The sequence below is a fragment of the Rousettus aegyptiacus genome, unplaced genomic scaffold, assembly GCF_014176215.1.
Source record: "Rousettus aegyptiacus isolate mRouAeg1 unplaced genomic scaffold, mRouAeg1.p scaffold_m13_p_6, whole genome shotgun sequence".
NCBI classification, from domain to species: domain Eukaryota; kingdom Metazoa; phylum Chordata; class Mammalia; order Chiroptera; family Pteropodidae; genus Rousettus; species Rousettus aegyptiacus.
Genome location: NW_023416309.1, coordinates 102110433 through 102124436, shown reverse-complemented (window position 1 = coordinate 102124436; position 14004 = coordinate 102110433). Strand labels below are relative to the sequence as shown.

Genomic DNA, 14004 nt, shown 5'->3' with positions numbered 1-14004 from the left:
TTATTATTGTTTAAAAACTTTTACGCCTACAGCACCTGGTCTTCCTAGCTGGTCTCCCATCCAGTACTAGCCAGGCCCGATCCTGCTTAGCTTCTGAGATCAGCCGGGATCGGGCTTGTTCAGGGTAGCATGGCAGTAGACTCATAGTCTGTTTCAAATCTGACAGCTGGCCAGTTCCCTCGCATGGGCCACTCTGGTGTGTGGGCCACTCCAGTTCCCTGGATAGCAACTGTGCCTCTGACACCCCTTTGGAGAGAATGTTCTGCAATGTGGGAGGGGGCTCAAATTCTCCCACCCCTTCATAAACCTCAAGTGACCAAAATTAATGAGCTTTAAGTGCTGTGTCCGCTGGGTGTTGGGCTAACGAGGAATGACCTTGAATTTGTCATCTTTGTCATCAAGGTCTCTCCAGTTTTGGTTCCTTTTCTCTTTGTCCCCCAAACAGACTTGTTCTCCAGGCATTTGTCTGGGTGCCCCTGCTTAGCTAGGACAAATTCATATAATCCTGGGTTCTCAAGCTTAGGAAGGACCTTTAAGAAAGAGCTCCTCAATAGCACAGACAGGTGAAGTAACTTGCGCAAGGTCACACAGCTAGTCAGCAGTGGAGCCAGGATTCAAACCTGAATCAAGAGGTCTTTTCACTGAAGACAGCCCAAGTAGGGAAGAAAACCATTGTTTTCAACGGCATCGAATCCACGCGTTCTATACTACGGGTCAAATGTAGTTCCGTTTACTTAGAAAATGTCTATTTTCTGTCCTCTGTGAGTCCTCATCATGTTCTGGGACATCACGTCTGTCCTCTCTATCAGGGAGGAGGAAAACAATCTGAGTCCTTCAAGCTACACAAACGACGAACAATAATATGGGAATGTGAGCCCAGCGAGAATGAGGGACGTACAGATTGTTGAATATGTCCCCTTCCACGGGAGAAGGCTAAGGACATCGGAATCTGAATCGGGCTCCGAGGGAACACGTTCAGTCAAGAGAAACCCTTGCTGGAGCTAGTAGTGCATGACATCTAGGGTTCTGCTCAGATGTGGCCCCAGGGACATTCTGGGAGTAGGTGTGTCTGCTCTGTGACTGGGTCAGGAAGAAGCCACATCATATGATTATCTGTTAAGGACCCATCACCCACACTTTAATCCCTCTATTCCAGAGAAAGAGCAGAGTAATTAGAAACCTCCTTGTAAAAGACCATTTACAAGTAAAGAGCACTGTAATTTCCTCTTCATTCTTGTGGCTTATTGTTTGGACAGCATTTCCTGGGGAGCCATGACATGTTGATTTATAAGCAACATTCAAGGGTCAAAGAACATTCAAACACCTCAAGCCAATGATTTAAAGGCTTGTTCTAGGTAAAAAAAAAAAAAAAAAAAAAAAAGAAAGAAAGAAAGAAATGAGATAAGATGCTACAACAGGATGCAAAAGGAGGACTTCTCACATGGCTATACAACCTCGGCACGCATGCCCTGTGTACTCGGTGTACTCGGATGGCACACGTGGCTCTCACAGCCTCCCGGGTTTTCAGGAACACACCTGGAATTAGCCTGAAACAGGGGCCATCTTTGGGAGCTGTCCAGAGGTGGGTAAGAATGATGTCATAGGGGGAGGGCCTTTTCCCAATCAAAGGATAGAATCTGGCTAATTAAGAGCAATGCTTTGCGCTTAAAAGGCACAGATTCAGACTCATCCATTAGTCAATTCGGTTAAGATCACTTTTAAATCAAAGGTACCAAGCCAAAGCTGTCGGAAGCATCTATTATTAACAGACAGAGAGAAAGTGGACTCCTAAGTGAGAGGCTCACCAATCGCCACATGCTTGGAGGTGAATTTGTGAGATGATCCAGAGATGTCAGCTGTGTGATAAACAAGGTTTATAGCAGCTTTCTATGCACTAAACGCATTATTGATGCTGTGCACATATGCCCTCCAGTCCCGAAGGTGGTCCCAGGATACCTGTGGGCAGGAGTGCGGGCCAGGCAGGGAGAAGGATGATATAAACAGGACAGAGCAATCATACCGGTCCATCCCTGGCCGAGCAGCTGGAGAGGCCTCAGGGACCAGGACAGTGAGAGATCATGAGGAAGGCTTGTGCCAGCCCCCACCAGGGACCCAGAAAAAGGAGCAGATGTGACCACTGCCCTTGTGTATATTCAATCTGGCCAGGGAGATACACATGCAAATGCATCAGATGACCGAGGGAGAATTTCAGAGCAAAGTGACCCCATGGTCAATGCCATTTGTAGAATGGCACCTTCCACGTGCAGGGGCTCTGGGCTGGACAAGGGGATGGAAGATGTGCTCCCTGCCCTATCGAGTCTGGTTCGGGAGGGGAGACAAAGACAAATACAAGCCAAGGCCAGAAGAGAGAAGGAAGACTGGCTTGTGCCCCAAGAGTATGATTTGGTGAGCTAAGTGTGGAATACGTGCCAGACTCACAGGCCATAGCAGCTGAAAGGAGACAGAGGTAGAGAGGGCTGGAGAGGCTCTGGGGAGAAGATGAACTTGAGCTAAGACTTGAAAGGAGGTCAGGTTTGGAGGGACAAATTCCTCCCTCTAGGCTAAAGAGAGATGGTGACAGAGTCGTCATCAGGCGAAGTGATCATCATTGGTCAGAGGTGATGGTTAAGAGACCAAACATTTTGAAGAAGCCAAGATGAGAGAGACTTAAGGCCAGGCGCCAGCTATAAGCCCTGAGCCACCTTCAGGGGAACAGCTCCCTAGGTCTCCAGAGCAGCCAACAGGTTCTCTCCCGTGACAGCCCTTTTGATGGAACTTAACAAAGAATGAAGAGCATGCATCCTGCGGGTTTGGCTCTGGGGCCAATGGTGGAGCTGTTACTTCTTGCCGAGTCCAAATTCCCCTACCACTGCTGAGTTCTGAGCGGGGAGGGATGGGTAAGTAGGCTGGCCTGGCTGCTGCCTACCTCTGACCATCTTTCCAGAATGATCCTTGGACCAGAAGCAGTGGCAGGTTACATAACTAAGTTGCAAAGAGACCCTGGCCAGAACTTCCTCATTAGAGAAGGTCACAGCAGCATAAAGCCTTATGAGAGAAATCAGGCGGATGGGAAGGGAAGGAGGGAAACAGTGGGTGAGGGGTTGAGGGAGGAGACGGCACCCAAAAGGGGGATGCCCAGTCTCCCAAAGGAAGGGAAAGGCCTCTTTGGAGGGATAAATCTCAGCATACTATTAGCTATTGACGTCAGCAGACCCCACCACAGTCAGTTTTCAGATTCTGGGGATGGGCTCCTGGAGGCAGTAACCTTCCCCAGAGAGGTCTGCCCTAGAAGGCTGGACCTGTGGTCAGTTACCTCCCCAGGTACGTTTACCCCTTTCCTGCCAGAGGACAAAAACACGCATAATTATCTAAACAGAAGTTTTTCCTTTGCTTTTCCCAATTATTAACCCGCGGTGGTTAATAATTGGTTAACTAACTATCTGGTAGGAGCAGAGGTCTTTTTAAAAGGGAAAAAAAACTCAAAAAGGCTTTGGGCTCCGGGTCCACCTTCTGTCTAGTAAGGAAAAGATCACTCTACTTTGCAGAGGCGGCAACAGAGAGGCTAAGCGCGTTGCCCCAAGTCACCCAGCTAGTCAGTCAACAGCAAAGGAAGATGAGAAATTAGCTTCCACCTCTTACAGCAGAGAGCTCCTCTGGCTGCGCTAGTCTCATAAAGCAGGACTGTCCCCCAGAGAGCTGATGTCTTTATGTCAGTTCCGCTGTGAGCTCAAGCCCGTGCCTGCTCCTGTGCTGACCGCGGCTTCCAGCCAGTGGCTGTCCGCAGAGAAAGTCTGCTGACCACAGAGCCAGCAGGATGCACGCTCTCAATGGCTGACGTTATCGTTTGGGAAATGGTCCAAGAAAAGCTTTTTTTTTTTTTTTAAGGCAAGACAACCCTTGGTTGACCTCACAGATTGCAAGGAACTTGTCACCTTACAATTCCTTATTTTTTTATTTTTTACAATGACAGCACCTGATCTTCCATCCAAGTATTAACCAGGCCTGACCCTGCTTAGCTTCCAAGATCAGACGGGATCGGGCTTGTTCAGGGTGGCATGGCCGTAGACAAGAAAGGTTTATTTTTTTTTTTAAATTCAATTAAAACCCACAATATAAACTACTCTCGGGGGGGGGGGGGAGGGAAGAACGCATGCATCATTTAGATCCAACATACTGCACTGAAATATCCTAATGACCACTAATGATCATGATTTAAAGAAACAAATAATGCAAAGTATAAACAACAAATGGAAATCTCTCTGAACGCAGAGTAAATCGACTGCAAGTGGCTAGAGGTAATATCCTCCTAAGAAAAACCTGCTTGGATTTAGTTCGAACCAATTACTCATTTCAGCCTTCTCAAACCTAACATTTTCTTGCTTATTTGTTGTTTTTTAAAAGAAAGCCAATATAACAGGGCAACAATTCCATCGGAAAGCATTACAAGACGCAGAGATAGTTGGGAGCACTGGGAACGTTGATCCTCGAATCCAGAGCCGTTGCTTCCTGTCCAGAAAGAAAGTCAAGGGACTCGGGCTCCAGCAAGGGGCCTAGTCTTCCCTGAACGAACGAGGCATTGCCTCCGTTTCCTCAGTTCTGGGAGGGTTGCAGAGATATTCCACTATCTCCCTTCAGCTCCACCAGGACAAGGGGCTGGAACACGACGTGGGGACCAAGAGTGGGGTGGACGGAGCCTCCCGACAAACAGTCAAGGCGAGGACTCTCTGTAGAGATTCAACGACAGTAATAGAATGACGAAGTCAGCCTGCTTTCTATGAGCATCGAGTGCCAGCAATTCTAAACAAAGCCAGTGATCACACACTCCTCTCTTTCTTGGTCTAAGCTACAAACAACGGGAGCTATTGCTGTTGAGTGTTAATAACTATGTACGGTTAGCACTTTACTAAATGTATCCTTTAATGTAAATTAGCACTTTAAAAATGTGTCCTTTAGCAAACCCTGTTTTCTCCATGAAGTTCTTTGGGAACCCCCAGTTACAGTCAGCTCCAACACACGGAGTTGGCTACACATGGCCATTTCGAGATAAAAGTTCTTAACAGTTCAGAATTTCAAGGTTCCTTCAGCTGCCATTTGCATGCCCGGCCTCAGTGGGAACACATACTCCTGCCTTTATGCGATAGATTCTGAGCTTGAATAATGATAGCGCAGCCCCATGAAGAAGCCGTTACTTCAGTTCCGTCATTCCGTGTGGCCACTCGGCGTTTTTCGTTGTGTTTAAAATTTAAAACGATGACACCGAGGATGAACCGTAAAGTGCAACATTTTTGCTTGGTAAGTACAATTCTGACTTAAACGAGATATATTTTACTGAGTTTGAATAATACTTTTCAAATGGAAATCTATTCTTTTTATATTGTGCGAGAATGTTTAAAAAAAAAAAAGAATTGAGAAAATAACGCGGCACATCCGTGGCTCGATTTAGTAGTTGCTAAATTACAGGCAACCTTTGCAGATGTCTCGCTTTTATTAAAGTTCTCATATTGGCGACTGAACGGTGATTTACATAAAATTATCAGTATATCAGACTGCAACCAAAGGATCAGAACTCAGTAGACGTAAAAACTATTTAGTGAACAGTTGTGCATTTTCCTTTTTTTGCACTATATTTATTTTTTAATTTTAAAAAATTATGGTGTAATTATATGTACAGAATTCGCTAAAAGAAACATTTTATTATTGGTATTTTTTTTTCTGGCCATTATGATGATCATTTCATTTCATGATTATTTCTAAAAATAACTTTGTCATATAAAGGAAGAGACTGTTTAATGAGTAGTGTCAAATGGCTCGGGACCACTGTTCTGTAAAGTGGCAGATGAGCCAGCCCCTTTGATAATCAGCTCGTCTCAATCATCCACAGACCCATAAGAGAATGAAGATAAATTCTTCCGTAGCCCATCGAGTTCCCTGTTAATGCCCAAGGCTCCTTTCTCCAACCACCGCCTTACACAGCAGCCACCGTGACAGTAACCTCTAGAATGTAGAGCTCAATGATGTGAAGGCTCATGGTGACTTCTCAGGGCCGGGGAGGACAGATCCAAGCAAGACCCCGCAGAGGGTGGTGTTCCTGGCGGCGTCTGGCCCCTGCCCAGCCCTGGAACCAGAGGCTGGCCCTCAGAGCAGCAAGAGCGTGTGGTCCCTGCAGCCATGACCTACTTCCCAGTCTTCCGGTGGGGGAACTGGGCAGCCGTGACAAAGCAAAATTCAGTGAATCTGTAGTGAGCCCATGCTAGAAAATCTGAAGTGTTCGCCTGATTCCAGGGACAGGAGGCAGGTATCATGGATGGAGGAAGAGTTTAATCTTGGAAATTTAAAAATTAACCAGGGGTAGGAAAAAGAACACAGGCTTTGGAACTGAAAATCTAGGTTCAGCTTCTGATTCTGCAATTTACTGGCTGTGTGATCCTGGGTAACTGACCTAACCATTCTAAGCCTCAGTTTCCTTGCCCTGGTGAAGGCACCTAGTAAGGGAGACAGTTGACAATCAAGTGAGACAAGTGTCACAAGGAGAGGACAGAGGGTCATAGGAGCATGAGATGGGCATGTGTGCGGTCTGGAGGGTGGGAGAAACCTTTCCCGAGGAGAAGGAACTTATTCTGAGACCTGAGGGATGGGTACAAGTTAGCGAGGTGACAGGGAGCGGGCAGGAAAGGACATTCCACACAGCGAGGCCAGTATTTGCAAAGGCTCTAAGCTGGGAAAATACAGTTTTTACGGAACTCGAAGATGACCCATAGGGCTAGGAGATGAGGCAGGCGGTGGTGCCAAACATGTGAAGCCTCTGGCATTTGGGGCTTGTTTGTTATTGCAGCAGAAACCTAGCCTTGCTGATCAAAGCAAGTGATTACAGTAAAAAGATACGGGGCTGAGTCCAGCCTGGAATCAGCTGAGGAGGGCGAGCATGTTGGGAGAAAATTGAGGCTGCGAAAGTGTTGATGGCACTTTTTAAAAAAATCTGGCTGGGAAGAGCAGGAGAGAGCTAGAGTGGCTGACTGAAGGGCGTACTTGTTCTGTTTTAAAGAGGGGGATTTACACCTGTCAAGTGCAGTCTAGAGAGAAGGAGAGGACAGAAACGGGAGAAAGGGAAAAAGAAAAGCTACGCAAGGCTCCTGCATGGTGGGAGAGGAGGAGGGATGGAATGCGGGGCATAGGGTGGGGAGGGCCTGGCCTCAGCAGAGTCCCCCAGGAGCTGCCGGGAGGGGCACACACCCTGCGAAGGGAAGACTGCTAAATCAGCACGGGAGCGAGCCGCTCAGGGCCTCCCACGTGGGCCAGCGGCACAAAGCACCTTGGTCCCCGGGTCTGGATGTTTGCTTCCTCTTTCTGAAGGCTCCCAAATCCCAATAACAACAGAAAACAAACTAAAGTGTCAAGTCACACTAAGCACTCCAAAGGAGCTCAGGGGTAACCTGGTACTCTCTCTTCCCCCGTTTTGTACTTTGAAATTTTTCAAAACTACAGAAAAGTTGCATGAAAACAATCAGCACCTCTGTAATCTTCTGGATTCATCAATTGTTAATACTTGTAACATTTGCTTTCTCTCTGCATTTGTCACTCTGTGTGTGTGTGTGTTTAATGATATATAAATTTTCATTTTAAACTTAATATTTTTATTATAAAAGCAACATACTCATGAAAATCAAGTATAGGAAAGTATAAAGAAGTACTTACCTGTAGCCTTATCACCAGGGACATTGCTATTAATATTTTTATATATTTCCTTTTTGTTTTTTCCTTTGCTTTTTAAACACAGTCAAGATTATACTAAATATATAATTTGTACCGTGCTCTTTTATTATGTCAGAAGCGTTTTCTCGAGTCATGCAAATTCCATAGGCATCATTTTCTAATAGCTACATACTACTCTCCATAACCATCCCCTAGAGATCAGACATGTAGCCTGCCTCTGAAATTTCCTATTATAAACAACACTCTGATGAACATCTTAGTGTATATAACCTTTTCATGTTTCTAATTATTTCCTTAGCACAGATTCCTAGAAGTGAAATTCTGAGTCAAAGGGTACCAACATTTTGAAGCCTCTTCACACACCCTTGTCAAATTGCTTCCTGGAAATTTATCGAAACTTTTACTCCCATGAGTAAACTCTTTGGCTGGCCTGGGGAGAGAGAGAGCCGCACAGACGAAGGGAGAGGTGACCCTGGCGGGGAGAACCTGTCGCCGATTATCTTTGACAGTGGAAACCAGGAAGGGAATGGAGAAACCCCTGCTTCCCACGGCCTCCCTTCGGCCTGGCCCACTGCGGACACTTGAGAAAGGGTTGCTGCATGAATAAAAGATCCACAAGCATGCGTTTCTGCATTCCTATCACCTGCCTGACACAAGATACAAGGACAGAGAAGGAAAAAGGGAAGTGAGGATCATGGGATGAAACGTGCCAAGGGGGCTCCCAGGAGTCAAAACTGAATTGACTCCATGCTCAATATGGAGGGTCTGAACACTACTTACGCTGACCATCTACAGACCTCTCTCCCCCGCATGACCAGTCTCAACCTAATTCAGCGCCTAAGTGCAGGCAGCTAAGAAGACGTGGGAGGAAGAGCCAAGTGCAGGAAGTGCCGTCCCCCCAGCTTTGCCCAGGAAAGGGCAGCAACATTACCTAAGGCAGTGGGGCCTCTCACGCTGCTTTTTCTTCCAGGATCCAGTTGACAAAAAGTGAGCCTTGGCTACAGAGATGAAAGGTGGTTCCCTGCCCCAAAGGTATGCAGAGAACGTGCTGTCACCGCATTGGGATGATTTTCCATAAGCAACTCCTAGTTGTCCAAATGGGCAGGAACAAGCCCCAGCTGGCCGAGATGGGCTGAGCAGGGCCGGGAGGGACGCTATGGACACACATAGGCATACATGTGTGATGGAATGGATGCATGAGGCCTTTTGGGCCCCCAGAAGCTGCATAGCCAGGTAGGGCGGGTATGACATCATAGTCACCCTAGGAGAAAAGCCAGGTCTGTGAAGTCACAGAGTTCTGGGGCCTTTCTCTCTCTCTCTCTGCTTTTGGCGACGGGCGATGTTTTGGTCTCATATGCCTTCAAAGGGGAAGTGACGGTTGGACAGGTGAAGAAGAGCAGATATGGAGGAGGCTGGGAAGCCACTGTGCGCTCCTGCGCTCCCCAGGACCTCTGCTACCGGTGGACCAAGCAAAGGAGCCTTCGGAGTCACAGGTGACTTGAACTCACTTGCATCTGAAATGGGCTTTGGAGACTCCAGACTTTGCAAAGCTGAAGGGGCGGCAAGGAGGAGGCCATGTCTTGGTATCACCATCTTGGACTGGGAGCTACTTTCTCTCCTCTTGATGCAGCTCTGCCTGGGCCTGTCTCACACTTGAGAAGCCAGAGCTATGGCTGGATTCCAAGGGAGACGGGGCTTGGGCATGAAATGCAAAATGAAGGGCTTGTGAAATCCGCAGAGAATGTACTTAGGGATCTCTTCTTTTAAACCCAAACACTTAACTAGCACTTGCCACATGCAAGGCTCTTTTCTAAACTTTTAAAAATCTTCATTCATTCAATTCTCTTCACAACCCTATGAGATAGGTATTAATCATTGTTCCAATTTTACAGATGAGGCAACTCAGGCACAGAGAGGCTGAGCGAAGTGCACAAGTTCACACAGCTAGGTCACAGCCGAGCTGGGATTGGAGCACAGGCACCTGGCTCCAGAGAGTGGGCATGAAACCTCTCTGCCAATGAAATTGGAGCATGAATTGTTTCAAGGCAAGTAACCCTCACAGAGAGCTCTATCTTCCACTGGTTTGTATTATTCAAGAAGGGGACCATTCCTAAAGACTAATGTGGGTAGCTTGGGTCCCAAGCAACCATGATAGTGGCTGAATCAGTGAACAGCTGTAGTCTCAGCCTGTGTGTGTGTGTGTGTGTGTGTGTGTGTGTGTGTGTGTCTTCCCTGGCTGGACTCTGAGCTTCTCAAGACCCAGGACTGACTGGTCCCCAAGTAGCCCAGTGCCTGGTACATAGCAGGTATTCGACTGAACATGCTGTTCCTTTTCAAACTTTAAGGCGTAACTCGTATGGACACTTTGGCTGGGATGTTTTGTAAAACGGCCCTAGTTAGAAGATGGCAAGCAACAAGCACCAGATGAAAGGAACCCTCAGAGAGCGGACTACAAGGAAGGCCTTCGGAACGAGAATCAGAGTTGCCCAGAGTTGGCCATTATGTAGAGCCAGAGAGAGGACGCAGGGTGTGTCAGTCAAAAATCACTCGCCGAAGGTCATGGGCTTAGATGCTTTGAACCCTCCTAGTGGGAAGCGCCTGCCCCTGCTCCTTATTGCCAGCAGGACGGCACCAGGATACCCCAAGACACCACACCCCTTTCCCCAAGGTCTGAAAAGCAGTACCTGAGGTTCTGTCTAGCTTGACTTCCTCCAAGTAGAGTTTAAACCAAGTAGCCATGAGCATATCACAGAGTTTTAAAGCTTCTAAATTAGCAACCTACATTCAGAAATAGGGATATTTAATCAAAGTACAGTTTCCAATCTGGTCACACTGGGCCCACACTCCTGTAGGACACTGTCATTGGCTAGGGGTGGCCCTGCCCAGTACCACTCCTTTGTGGGCATCTGGTGACAGGATGCTGGTTTGGGCTCTTTGTACTTTGTCCCTTGGGGTAACAAGCAATTTGTTGTCACCCATTTAACTAAGCAACCCTCAAACCCCTCAGCTTTCCCTCCAGCCTGGCGACCCCAGGCCAGGCGCCTGCTCCCCCAGAACACGCTGTCCTGACAGGGTTGTTAGGCAAGGAGGGGCTCCGACCTGCGAGCCCTGCTCCCAGCCAGCTGGTGCACATCCAGAATGCTGAGTAGCCTCCCTGCTCTGACCCAGTTTGTCTGGTAGGACACACTCCCAAAATGGCTGCCAGGGTTTCAGCTCTAGGTCTAGAGAAGAGAATTTTTCTGCAAGGGATGTCGATTGCTCATTCTTGAAGAGAAAACATCCCATGGCCTGTTCGGCACCAGCTCTCACTGAGTGAGAAACACTCCAAATTTGTGCCCAAATCGAAATGGAGAAGCACATATAGGTTCTTGTCCCAGTTCTTTTCATTATAAATCCTAATGCGAGGACAACCGAAGGAAAATTATCCCTAAACTTTCATTTAAAAGTCCAGGGAGAAAAAGCAGGAGTAAAATTCTTCATGCCTAGGATCTGCACAAAGAGCATGCACTGCAGTGTACAGCAGGTGTGGACTAAGTCCCGGAAGAACATCCCGGGCCTCCACGTTCTCACCTGCGGCTCACCTGGAAGCTTCCCGTGCCTAAGGCAGCCAGGGGCGCAGGTTAGCCCTCACAGGCCTAGTAACAGAGCGTGTGTCTGGGATAGACCTTAGTAGCTTGAGCTACCAGGTCCATCTTGAGCCCCTTTAAGCTTCTCTAAGCTGGGAGTCCACCTGCATCTTGAGCCCAGTGGAGGGAGAAGACAAAGAAACACGGGACCGAGGCAGACACAAGGACAGCCAGCTCTGGTTACAAATACACTGCTTTCGCAAGGTCGGCTGTGGACCCAGCCTGGGGACTAACCAATGGCAGAGCTCTCTGTGATGGGTCTGAGGGAAGCTCCGGGGTAGGAGCTGGTGAGGGGCCGGGAGGGGGACTCTGGCCCCAGCAGGGTAAGGCGCTCTGGGAGGAGGGCGGGCACGGGGGCTGCACTTCCCTCTAGTGAGTCCTGGCAGCTTGATGCGGTGGAAACAATCAATCTAAGAAGACACGTCTCCAGGGGAGGCACCCCAAGGCGAGTGGAGGGTGAGGGCGGGGAGGCGGCAGCATGCGGGGCCTGGGTGGTGAGTGTCGCTGGCAGGGCAGGTGGAGGGAGCAGCAAAGAGTCAAACGTAGGAAAGGCTGGAAATGGAATTGATGAGATAGGTTTTTTTCCCAAAATAGCTAAATTTTTTTTATTATAAAAATAATTCATGCTACTGTCAGAATTTTTGATAATGAGAATCTATTCATGTATTACATATATGATAACGTTTTTTAGCTACACACACAAAGTACGCACCTACTGAATGTGGAAAAAGTTACAAGTGCAGAAAGTAGAAAGTGAGCCCCCCGTGGCCCCCTTCGGTGCTGCAATCTGCCCTCTACACTCGGCTAAAGCAGAAGCATGACTCCAGGCCACTACATCCAGCTACGTCCAGTCTCCCACGACGACAGGGTAGCATGGCTGGCGTCCAGTAGTGTGACCAAGGGCCACCACCTCACTGGACTCTGCACGTTTCACACATCACCGCCACTCCTTACAGTGGCTGTGAGAAAGAGGTGCCATTAGCCCCATTTTTCAGATGAGGAGCCAGGCCCAGAGAGGTCGACTCCTTACCCAGGGTCACACAGCTGGAACAGGGCAGCCAGGTGACAACTGTGGCAAGCCCTCCTCCAAGGCCAGGGCCCTTTCCGCATTTCATCCGCCATCCAGGCCGGCAGGAAGGGGCGGGCAAACTACACCTCCCGTCTATTTCTTGAGTAAGATGTGATGACAATAAAATGATGACTCCACCACCTGGGGCAAATCGTCTGAGTGGCTAAGAACAGGTGCGGGGAGAGAGGACCGTGAAGGAGCTCAGCTTCTGTGCTAACAGTGGGATCGCTGACTTTGCAAAGGGAAAGGAAGGTGACTCCAGGAGACGGGTAGGAAGAAGTGGCCACAGTAGTCAGAAAAACAGACAGCAGAGTCAGGCCGTGGCTCCAGGCTCGCCCGGGGTTCAGCACCTGCTGGGCCGAGTGGGCGGGCAGTTCCACAGCTCTTTCCTCCATGGATGAGGAAGTTCTCATGAACCTAATCAATACTTTCCAGCAACCAGTATCGCTTCTGTTAAGAACACTGAGGGAAGAGCAATGGTTGCTCATGGAGAAGGAGGCTGTTCCATTAGGGACACACATGCATCCTCCAAGCACCGTGAACACTCTCCGGGAAAATTAGCATTTGTTTTAAGCAGGGTGTGTGCTTCTGCCTTGGAAGGAGTAAAGACAACTCAGCTGGGCTGCTTTAGTAAATGGAAACTTACCTCGACTCAGAGCCATTCTTTGAAAGATGTAATTTTGCTGTTTTATTTTTCTCCCTGAGGGCAAGTCTCAGTCACCAAGCACTAGACAGCTCTAGCTCCTGCCCGGCTCCTGTGAGGGGACCACTTAGCCTCAGTAGTGGTTGCTCAACACAGATTAATCTGACATTCTGGAGGCAGAATTCACAGAAGAGGGCTTCATGCTATGGAAGAATGCAGGAATGCTCTGGAAGGCTGTTGGGAGGGGGCGCGTCTGTAAATCGGACCATGTGTCCCAGCGCCTGGGCGCTGTCATCTGAGAGGTTTCACTTTCGTTTCTTGGGATCTCACACATTAGTGCTTCCTGGCCAGGCCTCAGAAACAGAGTGGCCCCACTGGCCAGGTAGGTGTGAGGGCCCACCTCCAGGTGCCCTGGCCATTGCAGGGAGGTGATACGGGGCACAGGAGGAGATCTGTGTGGGGAGGAGGAGACCTGTGCTAGCCCAGCTCTGCCATGAACTTGCTGTGTGACTCTGAGGAGGTCGCCTTACCTCTCTGGGCTGTTACATCACTTCGCAAGTGGCTCTGGCATCTATAAAAATGCCAAACTCATGGTCTTTAACACCTTGGGCTGGTGCCTCTGTGGATTTTTCTCATATAACCTCAGAAAGCAGGGGAGGTGTGGGGAGAAGGTGAGTCCTATGAGGGGGAGAAAAGGCGGCCAAAGCAGAAGTGGGCGATTCATTCTAAGGATGTCATACGTTTGGGGTTGCTCCCAACACTTTCTTCTTCCTCTTCCGGCCCCTCCTTTCTCTTCCCTCCCAGTGCCCTTGTCAGATGGTTGATGAGGCCATGAGCTGTCATCACAGGAAAGTTGGGGTGACTGTCAGCAAGGCAGAAGTGGAAGTGTGGGCAGGGGTGGGACGAGGTTGGCCTCTGGGCGTTCTTCTGCCTCCATGGATCCAGGAGTTCTGGGT

General features: G+C 48.7%; 1 protein-coding gene and 1 pseudogene across 14 annotated transcripts in view; both read right to left on the bottom strand.

Annotated features, from left to right (window-relative positions):
- The window catches only part of MAPT (microtubule associated protein tau), an 86294-nt gene that overhangs the window by 54299 nt on the left and 17991 nt on the right, over positions 1 to 14004 (bottom strand). The window lies entirely within an intron of this gene.
- Positions 24 to 141, bottom strand: LOC118604072 (annotated as a pseudogene).